The following is an 11,442-nucleotide window of genomic DNA, read 5'->3' as shown; positions in this document are numbered from 1 at the left end:
TTGGATGGACAACATTCGTAGTTGACACTTTGTGTCATTTTATCCGAGCGGGCGGGCGCCGCGAGGCGGACCGTCCGGGGCGACTCTCGGCCTGTGTTTAAGGAGCCGGCCGGGCATCACGCTCCTTCCTTGGATGGACAACATTCGCAGTTGACACTTTGTGTCATTTTATCCGAGCAGACGGGCGCCGCGAGGCGGACCGTCCGGGGCGACTCTCGGCCTGTGTTTTCGGAGCCGGCCGGGCATCACGCTCCCTCCTTGGATGGACAACATTCGTAGTTGACACTTTGTGTCATTTTATCCGAGCAGACGGGCGCCGCGAGGCGACCGTCCGGGGCGACTCTCGGCCTGTGTTTAAGGAGCCGGCCGGGCATCACGCTCCTTCCTTGGATGGACAACATTCGTAGTTGACACTTTGTGTCATTTTATCCGAGCGGGCGGGCGCCGCGAGGCGGACCGTCCGGGGCGACTCTCGGCCTGTGTTTAAGGAGCCGGCCGGGCATCACGCTCCTTCCTTGGATGGACAACATTCGCAGTTGACACTTTGTGTCATTTTATCCGAGCAGACGGGCGCCGCGAGGCGGACCGTCCGGGGCGACTCTCGGCCTGTGTTTTCGGAGCCGGCCGGGCATCACGCTCCCTCCTTGGATGGACAACATTCGTAGTTGACACTTTGTGTCATTTTATCCGAGCAGACGGGCGCCGCGAGGCGGACCGTCCGGGGCGACTCTCGGCCTGTGTTTAAGGAGCCGGCCGGGCATCACGCTCCTTCCTTGGATGGACAACATTCGCAGTTGACACTTTGTGTCATTTTGTTCGGCCTGTGTTTAAGGAGGCGGCCGTCCTCCACTCGGTCCGTGTTTAAGGAGCGACACTCGCGCTCCGGTTCGGCCTGTATTTAGGGAGGCGGCCGTCCTCCGCTTGGTCTGTGTTAAGGGCGACACTCTGTCCATGTTTGAGGAGCCTGGCCCTGACGCTCCTCTCCGGCCTGTGTTTAAGGAGGCGGCCGTCCTCCCCTTGGTCCGTGTTAAGGGCGACACTCGGTCCATGTTTGAGGAGCCTGGCCCTGACGCTCCTCTCCGGCCTGTGTTTAAGGAGGCGGCCGTCCTCCCCTTGGTCCGTGTTAAGGGCGACACTCGGTCCATGTTTGAGGAGCCTGGCCCTGACGCTCCTCTCCGGCCTGTGTTTAAGGAGGCGGCCGTCCTCCCCTTGGTCTGTGTTAAGGGCGACACTCGGTCCATGTTTGAGGAGCCTGGCCCTGACGCTCCTCTCCGGCCTGTGTTTAAGGAGGCGGCCGTCCTCCCCTTGGTCCGTGTTAAGGGCGACACTCGGTCCATGTTTGAGGAGCCTGGCCCTGACGCTCCTCTCCGGCCTGTGTTTAAGGAGGCGGCCGTCCTCCCCTTGGTCCGTGTTAAGGGCGACACTCGGTCCATGTTTGAGGAGCCTGGCCCTGACGCTCCTCTCCGGCCTGTGTTTAAGGAGGCGGCCGTCCTCCCCTTGGTCTGTGTTAAGGGCGACACTCGGTCCATGTTTGAGGAGCCTGGCCCTGACGCTCCTCTCCGGCCTGTGTTTAAGGAGGCGGCCGTCCTCCCCTTGGTCTGTGTTAAGGGCGACACTCGGTCCATGTTTGAGGAGCCTGGCCCTGACGCTCCTCTCCGGCCTGTGTTTAAGGAGGCGGCCGTCCTCCACTTCCTTCCATGCACCACCACATTCGCAGTTGACACTTTGCCATTTTTTCAGAGAGGTGACACTTAGTCGTTTTTTCGAAAGTTGACACTTAGTCGTTTTTTCGAAAGTTGACACTTTGCCGTTTTTTCAGAGAGAGCGACACTTAGTCGTTTTTTCGAAAGTTGACACTTAGCAGTTTTTTCGAAAGTTGACACTTAGCCGTTTTTTCGAAAGTTGACACTTAGCCGTTTTTTCGAAAGTTGACACTTAGTCACTTTTTCGCCACAGTGACACCTCCAGCGCGTGCCACGGCGCTTTTCAGGTCTTCTATCCGACCTTGTGCTGTCGAGGACGGCGTGTCCGACGCCGTGGGGAGACCAGCACCATCTCCTCCATACTCGTAAACGGGGTGCTTTGGAAAACGGGGGGAAAGTCGATGAGTACACTGACTACTGGGACCATTTCATTGTACTCTGGCGCACCTGAAGACCAAAAAAGGTACTGCACCTTAGCCCGGGTACCTCACCCCCTGGTACCTCGAGGAGAACTTAGAAAAATTTCGACAAATTTTTGGTGAGCTCCAGGGGAGGCTGATTTTTCGCTTTTTGAGGCCGACCGCCGAACCGGCGCGGGGCGGACTCACAAGCCCCGCAGAGCCGTGGGCACTTAGTCGTTTTTTCAGAGAGGCGACACTTAGTCGTTTTTTCAGAGGCGACACTTAGTCGTTTTTTCGAAAGTTGACACTTAGCCGTTTTTTTCGAAAGTCGACACTTAGCCGTTTTTTTTGGAAAGTTGACACTTAGTCGTTTTTTCGAAAGTTGACACTTAGTCGTTTTTTCGCCACAATTGGCTCTGAGCTCCAGGGGGAGAGCCTGGTTTTGCCTTATTTCAGGCCGGCTGGGGAACCGGCGCGGGTCGGATGCACGAGCCCGGCAGAGCCGTGGGCACTTAGAAAATTTTCGCCGATTAAGCTGGGACCTCCAGGCGGAGACCGGCATTCCTCGTCCTCGGGGTTCGACCCAGGAACCGGCGCTGGGCAGACGCCGTAGCCACGCAGAGCCGTGGGCACTTAGAAAATATTCGCCAAGTTGGCTCTGAGCTCCAGGCGGAGAGGCTGGTTTTGCCTTATATCAGGCCGGCTGGGGAACCGGCGCGGGTCGGATGCACGAGCCCGCAGAGCCGTGGGCACTTTGCCATTTTCTCAGAGTCGACACTTAGTCGTTTTTTCAGAGAGGCGACACTCTGTCGTTTTTTCGAAAGTTGACACTTTGCCGTTTTTTCAGAGAGGCGACACTTAGCCGTTTTTTTCAGAGATGTGACACTTAGCCGTTTTTTCAGAGATGTGACACTTAGCCGTTTTTTCAGAGATGTGACACTTTGCCGTTTTTTCGAAAGTTGACACTTAGCCGTTTTTTCGAAAGTCGACACTTAGCCGTTTTTTCAGAGATGTGACACTTTGCCGTTTTTTCGAAAGTTGACACTTAGCCGTTTTTTCGAAAGTTGACACTTAGTCGTTTTTTCACAGATGTGACACTTAGAAACTTTTTGCCAAGTTGGCTGTGAGCTCCAGGAGGAGACCGTTATTTTTCGTCATTCGAGGCCGACTGCGGAACCGGCGCTGGGCGGACGCCAAAGCTCGGCAGGGCCGTGGGCACTTAGAAACTTTTTGCCAAGTTGGCTGTGAGCTCCAGGAGGAGACCGTTATTTTTCGTCATTCGAGGCCGACTGCGGAACCGGCGCTGGGCGGACGCCAAAGCTCGGCAGGGCCGTGGGCACTTAGAAACTTTTTGCCAAGTTGGCTGTGAGCTCCAGGAGGAGACCGTCATTTTTCGTCATTCGAGGCCGACTGCGGAACCGGCGCTGAGCGGACGCCAAAGCTCGGCAGGGCCGTGGGCACTTAGAAACTTTTTGCCAAGTTGGCTGTGAGCTCCAGGAGGAGACCGTTATTTTTCGTCATTCGAGGCCGACTGCGGAACCGGCGCTGGGCGGACGCCAAAGCTCGGCAGGGCCGTGGGCACTTAGAAACTTTTTGCCAAGTTGGCTGTGAGCTCCAGGAGGAGACCGTTATTTTTCGTCATTCGAGGCCGACTGCGGAACCGGCGCTGGGCGGACGCCAAAGCTCGGCAGGGCCGTGGGCACTTAGAAACTTTTTGCCAAGTTGGCTGTGAGCTCCAGGAGGAGACCGTTATTTTTCGTCATTCGAGGCCGACTGCGGAACCGGCGCTGGGCGGACGCCAAAGCTCGGCAGGGCCGTGGGCACTTAGAAACTTTTTGCCAAGTTGGCTGTGAGCTCCAGGAGGAGACCGTCATTTTTCGTCATTCGAGGCCGACTGCGGCACCGGCGCTGAGCGGACGCCAAAGCTCGGCAGGGCCGTGGGCACTTAGAAACTTTTTGCCAAGTTGGCTGTGAGCTCCAGGAGGAGACCGTTATTTTTCGTCATTCGAGGCCGACTGCGGAACCGGCGCTGGGCGGACGCCAAAGCTCGGCAGGGCCGTGGGCACTTAGAAACTTTTTGCCAAGTTGGCTGTGAGCTCCAGGAGGAGACCGTCATTTTTCGTCATTCGAGGCCGACTGCGGAACCGGCGCTGAGCGGACGCCAAAGCTCGGCAGGGCCGTGGGCACTTAGAAACTTTTTGCCAAGTTGGCTGTGAGCTCCAGGAGGAGACCGTTATTTTTCGTCATTCGAGGCCGACTGCGGAACCGGCGCTGGGCGGACGCCAAAGCTCGGCAGGGCCGTGGGCACTTAGAAACTTTTTGCCAAGTTGGCTGTGAGCTCCAGGAGGAGACCGTTATTTTTCGTCATTCGAGGCCGACTGCGGAACCGGCGCTGGGCGGACGCCAAAGCTCGGCAGGGCCGTGGGCACTTAGAAACTTTTTGCCAAGTTGGCTGGAGCTCCAGGAGGAGACCGTTATTTTTCGTCATTCGAGGCCGACTGCGGAACCGGCGCTGGGCGGACGCCAAAGCTCGGCAGGGCCGTGGGCACTTAGAAACTTTTTGCCAAGTTGGCTGTGAGCTCCAGGAGGAGACCGTCATTTTTCGTCATTCGAGGCCGACTGCGGCACCGGCGCTGAGCGGACGCCAAAGCTCGGCAGGGCCGTGGGCACTTAGAAACTTTTTGCCAAGTTGGCTGTGAGCTCCAGGAGGAGACCGTTATTTTTCGTCATTCGAGGCCGACTGCGGAACCGGCGCTGGGCGGACGCCAAAGCTCGGCAGGGCCGTGGGCACTTAGAAACTTTTTGCCAAGTTGGCTGTGAGCTCCAGGAGGAGACCGTCATTTTTCGTCATTCGAGGCCGACTGCGGAACCGGCGCTGAGCGGACGCCAAAGCTCGGCAGGGCCGTGGGCACTTAGAAACTTTTTGCCAAGTTGGCTGTGAGCTCCAGGAGGAGACCGTTATTTTTCGTCATTCGAGGCCGACTGCGGAACCGGCGCTGGGCGGACGCCAAAGCTCGGCAGGGCCGTGGGCACTTAGAAACTTTTTGCCAAGTTGGCTGTGAGCTCCAGGAGGAGACCGTTATTTTTCGTCATTCGAGGCCGACTGCGGAACCGGCGCTGGGCGGACGCCAAAGCTCGGCAGGGCCGTGGGCACTTAGAAACTTTTTGCCAAGTTGGCTGTGAGCTCCAGGAGGAGACCGTTATTTTCGTCATTCGAGGCCGACTGCGGAACCGGCGCTGGGCGGACGCCAAAGCTCGGCAGGGCCGTGGGCACTTAGAAACTTTTTGCCAAGTTGGCTGTGAGCTCCAGGAGGAGACCGTCATTTTTCGTCATTCGAGGCCGACTGCGGCACCGGCGCTGAGCGGACGCCAAGCTTCGGCAGGGCCGTGGGCACTTAGAAACTTTTTGCCAAGTTGGCTGTGAGCTCCAGGAGGAGACCGTTATTTTTCGTCATTCGAGGCCGACTGCGGAACGGCGCTGGGCGGACGCCAAAGCTCGGCAGGGCCGTGGGCACTTAGAAACTTTTTGCCAAGTTGGCTGTGAGCTCCAGGAGGAGACCGTCATTTTTCGTCATTCGAGGCCGACTGCGGAACCGGCGCTGAGCGGACGCCAAAGCTCGGCAGGGCCGTGGGCACTTAGAAACTTTTTGCCAAGTTGGCTGTGAGCTCCAGGAGGAGACCGTTATTTTTCGTCATTCGAGGCCGACTTGCGGAACCGGCGCTGGGCGGACGCCAAAGCTCGGCAGGGCCGTGGGCACTTAGAAACTTTTTGCCAAGTTGGCTGTGAGCTCCAGGAGGAGACCGTTATTTTTCGTCATTCGAGGCCGACTGCGGAACCGGCGCTGGCGGACGCCAAAGCTCGGCAGGGCCGTGGGCACTTAGAAACTTTTTGCCAAGTTGGCTGTGAGCTCCAGGAGGAGACCGTTATTTTTCGTCATTCGAGGCCGACTGCGGAACCGGCGCTGGGCGGACGCCAAAGCTCGGCAGGGCCGTGGGCACTTAGAAACTTTTTGCCAAGTTGGCTGTGAGCTCCAGGAGGAGACCGTCATTTTTCGTCATTCGAGGCCGACTGCGGCACCGGCGCTGAGCGGACGCCAAAGCTCGGCAGGGCCGTGGGCACTTAGAAAACTTTTTGCCAAGTTGGCTGTGAGCTCCAGGAGGAGACCGTTATTTTTCGTCATTCGAGGCCGACTGCGGAACCGGCGCTGGGCGGACGCCAAAGCTCGGCAGGGCCGTGGGCACTTAGAAACTTTTTGCCAAGTTGGCTGTGAGCTCCAGGAGGAGACCGTCATTTTTCGTCATTCGAGGCCGACTGCGGCACCGGCGCTGAGCGGACGCCAAAGCTCGGCAGGGGCCGTGGGCACTTAGAAACTTTTTGCCAAGTTGGCTGTGAGCTCCAGGAGGAGACCGTTATTTTTCGTCATTCGAGGCCGACTGCGGAACCGGCGCTGGGCGGACGCCAAAGCTCGGCAGGGCCGTGGGCACTTAGAAACTTTTTGCCAAGTTGGCTGTGAGCTCCAGGAGGAGACCGTCATTTTTCGTCATTCGAGGCCGACTGCGGCACCGGCGCTGAGCGGACGCCAAAGCTCGGCAGGGCCGTGGGCACTTAGAAACTTTTTGCCAAGTTGGCTGTGAGCTCCAGGAGGAGACCGTTATTTTTCGTCATCGAGGCCGACTGCGGAACCGGCGCTGGGCGACGCCAAAGCTCGGCAGGGCCCGTGGGCACTTAGAAACTTTTTGCCAAGTTGGCTGTGAGCTCCAGGAGGAGACCGTCATTTTTCGTCATTCGAGGCCGACTGCGGGCACCGGCGCTGAGCGGACGCCAAAGCTCGGCAGGGCCGTGGCACTTTGCCACTTTTTCGCCACAATTGGCTGTGAGCTCCAGGAGGAGACCGTTATTTTTCGTCATTCTAGGCCGGTTGCAGAACCGGCGCGGCTCGGATGCACGAGCCCGCAGAGCCGTGGGCACTTAGAAAAATTTCAGAGAGGCGACACTTTGCCATTTTTTCAGAGAGGTGACACTTAGTCGTTTTTCGAAAGTTGACACTTAGCCGTTTTTTCGAAAGTTGACACTTAGTCGTTTTTTCGAAAGTTGACACTTAGTCGTTTTTTCGCCAAAGTGCCCACCTCCAGCGGTGCCACGGCGCTTTCCAGGTCTTCTATCCGACCTTGTGCTGTCGAGGACGGCGTGTCCGACGCCGTGGGGAGACCAGCACCATCTCCTCCATACTCGTAAACGAGGTGCTTTGGAAAACGGGAGGGGAAAGTCGATGAGTACACTGACTACTGGGACCATTTCATTGTACTCTGGCGCACCTGAAGACCAAAAAAGGTACTGCACCTTAGCCCGGGTACCTCACCCCCTGGTACCTCGAGGTGAGCTCCAGGGAGAGAGGCTGATTTTTTGCTTTTTGAGGCGACCACCGAACCGGCGCGGGGCGGACTCACAAGCCCCGCAGAGCCGTGGGCACTTAGTCGTTTTTTCGAAAGTTGACACTTAGTCGTTTTTTCGCCGATTTTGCTGGGACCTCCAGGCGAGGACCGGCGTTTTTCGTCTTCCGGGTCCGACCCGGGAACCAGCGCCGAGCGGACACATTCGCTCGCTAGTGCCGTTGGCACTTAGAAAATTTTTCGTTTGTCATGAGCTCCGGGCGGAGACCGGCGTTTTTCGTCTTCCGGGTCCGACCCGGGAACCAGCGCCGAGCGGACACATTCGCTCGCAAGTGCCGTTGGCACTTAGAAAATTTTTCGTTTGTCATGAGCTCCGGGCGGAGAGCGGCGTTTTTCGTCTTCCGGGTTCGACCCGGGAACAGCGCCGAGCGGACACATTCGCTCGCTAGTGCCGTTGGCACTTAGAAAATGTTTCGTTTGTCATGAGCTCCGGGCGGAGAGCGGCGTTTTTCGTCTTCCGGGTTCGACCCGGGAACCAGCGCCGAGCGGACACATTCGCTCGCTAGTGCCGTTGGCACTTAGAAAATTTTCGTTTGTCATGAGCTCCGGGCGGAGAGCGGCGTTTTTTCGTCTTCCGGGTTCGACCCGGGAACCAGCGCCGAGCGGACACATTCGCTCGCTAGTGCCGTTGGCACTTAGAAAATTTTTCGTTTGTCATGAGCTCCGGGCGGAGAGCGGCGTTTTCGTCTTCCGGGTTCGACCCGGGAACCAGCGCCGAGCGGACACATTCGCTCGCTAGTGCCGTTGGCACTTAGAAAATTTTTCGTTTGTCATGAGCTCCGGGCGGAGACGGCATTTTTCGTCATTCGAGGCCGACGGGGGAACCAGCCGGAGCGGACACGTTTGCTCGGAAGAGCCGTTGCACTTAGAAAAAATTCCGTGTCTCGTGAGCTCCAGGGGGGACAGGCTGGTTTTATTCATCCGTAGCCGACATGGGAACCAGCGCGGAGCGGATTGGTGTTGCGCTGCCATATACCTCATCTCTCTCAAGAGTCCCCCCTTATACGTGCCGATGGTGTTTTGGAAAACGGGGGGTAACTGGATGAGTACACTGACTAGTGGGACCAAGTACACTAATAGCCCTGGTACCTAAAATGGAAGTATAGAGGCCGACTTTCGGGCAAGATCACGCCGGGTTAGGCTTCCAGGACCTCGGCTAAGCAATTTTAACGGGTTGCCCGGTTCTTTTTTGAACCAGCCCGGTTCTTTTTTTTTTATCCAGCCCGGTTCTTTTTACACTTCCAGCTGGAGCTCGGGAGCGGCTTTTTTGCACAAGATCACGCCGTGTTAGGCTTTCCAGGACCTCAGCTAAGCAATTTTAACGGGTCGCCCGGTTCTTTTTTGATCCAGCCCGGTTCTTTTTTTTATCCAGCCTGGTTCTTTTTACACTTCCAGCTGGAGCTCGGGAGCGGCTTTTTTGCACAAGAACACGCCGTGTTAGGCTTCAGGACCTCGGCTAAGCAATTTTAACGGGTCGCCCGGTTCTTTTTTGATCAGCCCGGTTCTTTTTTTATCCAGCCTGGTTCTTTTTACACTTCCAGCTGGAGCTCGGGAGCGGCTTTTTGCACAGAACACGCCGTGTTTAGGCTTCCAGGACCTCGGCTAAGCAATTTTAACGGGTTCGCCCGGTTCTTTTTGATCCAGCCCGGTTCTTTTTTTTATCCAGCCTGGTTCTTTTTACACTTCCAGCTGGAGCTCGGGAGCGGCTTTTTGCACAAGAACACGCCGTGTTAGGCTTCCAGGACCTCGGCTAAGCAATTTTAACGGGTCGCCCGGTTCTTTTTTTTATCCAGCCCGGTTCTTTTTTTATCCAGCCCGGTTCTTTTTACACTTCCAGCTGGAGCTCGGGAGCGGCTTTTTGCACAAGATCACGCCGTGTTAGGCTTCCAGGACCTCGGCTAAGCAATTTTAACGGGTCGCCCGGTTCTTTTTTGATCCAGCCCGGTTCTTTTTTTTATCCAGCCTGGTTCTTTTTACACTTCCAGCTGGAGCTCGGGAGCGGCTTTTTGCACAAGAACACGCCGTGTTAGGCTTCCAGGACCTCGGCTAAGCAATTTTAACGGGTCGCCCGTTCTTTTTTTTATCCAGCCCGGTTCTTTTTTTATCCAGCCCGGTTCTTTTTACACTTCCAGCTGGAGCTCGGGAGCGGCTTTTTGCACAAGATCACGCCGTGTTAGGCTTCCAGGACCTCGGCTAAAGCAATTTTAACGGGTCGCCCGGTTCTTTTTTGATCCAGCCCGGTTCTTTTTTTTATCCAGCCCGGTTCTTTTTACACTTCCAGCTGAGCTTGGGAGCGGCTTTTTGCACAAGAACACGCCGTGTTAGGCTTCCAGGACCTCGGCTAAGCAATTTTAACGGGTCGCCCGGTTCTTTTTGATCCAGCCCGGTTCTTTTTTTATCCAGCCCGGTTCTTTTTACACTTCCAGCTGGAGCTCGGAGCGGCTTTTTGCACAAGATCACGCCGGGTTAGGCTTCCAGGACCTCGGCTAAGCAATTTTAACGGGTCGCCCGGTTCTTTTTTGATCCAGCCCGGTTCTTTTTTTATCCAGCCCGGTTCTTTTTACACTTCCAGCTGGAGCTCGGGAGCGGTTTTTTGCACAAGATCACGCCGTGTTAGGCTTCCAGGACCTCGGCTAAGCAATTTTAACGGGTCGCCCGTTCTTTTTGATCCAGCCCGGTTCTTTTTTTATCCAGCCCGGTTCTTTTCACACTTCCAGCTGGAGCTCGGCAGCGGCTATTTGCACAAGATCACGCCGGGTTAGGCTTCCAGGACCTCGGCTAAGCAATTTTAACGGGTCGCCCGGTTCTTTTTTGATCCAGCCCGGTTCTTTTTTTATCCAGCCCGGTTCTTTTTACACTTCCAGCTGGAGCTCGGGAGCGGCTTTTTGCACAAGATCACGCCGTGTTAGGCTTCCAGGACCTCGGCTAAGCAATTTTAACGGGTCGCCCGGTTCTTTTTTGATCCAGCCCGGTTCTTTTTTTATCCAGCCCCGGTTCTTTTTACACTTCCAGCTGGAGCTCGGGAGCGGTTTTTTGCACAAGATCACGCCGTGTTAGGCTTCCAGGACCTCGGCTAAGCAATTTTAACGGGCCGCCCGGTTCTTTTTTGATCCAGCCCGCTTCTTTTTTGATCCAGCCCGGTTCTTTTTCCACTTCCAGCTGGAGCTCAGCAGCGGCTTTTTGCACAAGATCACGCCGGGTTAGGCTTCCAGGACCTCGGCTAAGCAATTTTAACGGGTCGCCCGGTTCTTTTTTGATCCAGCCCGGTTCTTTTTTTATCCAGCCCGGTTCTTTTTACACTTCCAGCTGGAGCTCGGGAGCGGTTTTTTGCACAAGATCACGCCGTGTTAGGCTTCCAGGACCTCGGCTAAGCAATTTTAACGGGCCGCCCGGTTCTTTTTTGATCCAGCCCGGTCTTTTTTGATCCAGCCCGGTTCTTTTTCCCCTTCCAGCTGGAGCTCAGCAGCGGCTTTTGCACAAGATCACGCCGGGTTAGGCTTCCAGGACCTCGGCTAAGCACTTCTAACGGGTCGCCCGGTTCTTTTTTGAACCAGCCCCGGTTCTTTTTACACTTCCAGCTGGAGCTCAGCAGCGGCTTTTTGCACAAGATCACGCCGGGTTAGGGTTCCAGGACCTCGGCTAAGCAATTTTAACGGGCCGCCCGGTTCTTTTTTGATCCAGCCCGGTTCTTTTTACACTTCCAGCTGGAGCTCAGCAGCGGCTTTTTGCACAAGATCACGCCGGGTTAGGCTTCCAGGACCTCGCCTAAGCACTTCTAACGGGCCCTGGTCCACCCCTGCCAGCGCATTTCAAACTTGGCATTATTTCGACCTAAGAGACGAAGTCTGATTTTTTTCTACCACTTGGGCGGCCTTTTTGCACCCAGA

This window comes from Syngnathus leptorhynchus, unplaced genomic scaffold, assembly GCF_054491065.1.
Source record: "Syngnathus leptorhynchus isolate UIUO unplaced genomic scaffold, UIUO_Slep HiC_scaffold_534, whole genome shotgun sequence".
Classification (NCBI taxonomy): domain Eukaryota; kingdom Metazoa; phylum Chordata; class Actinopteri; order Syngnathiformes; family Syngnathidae; genus Syngnathus; species Syngnathus leptorhynchus.
Note: the sequence above shows the minus strand (reverse complement) of the source record.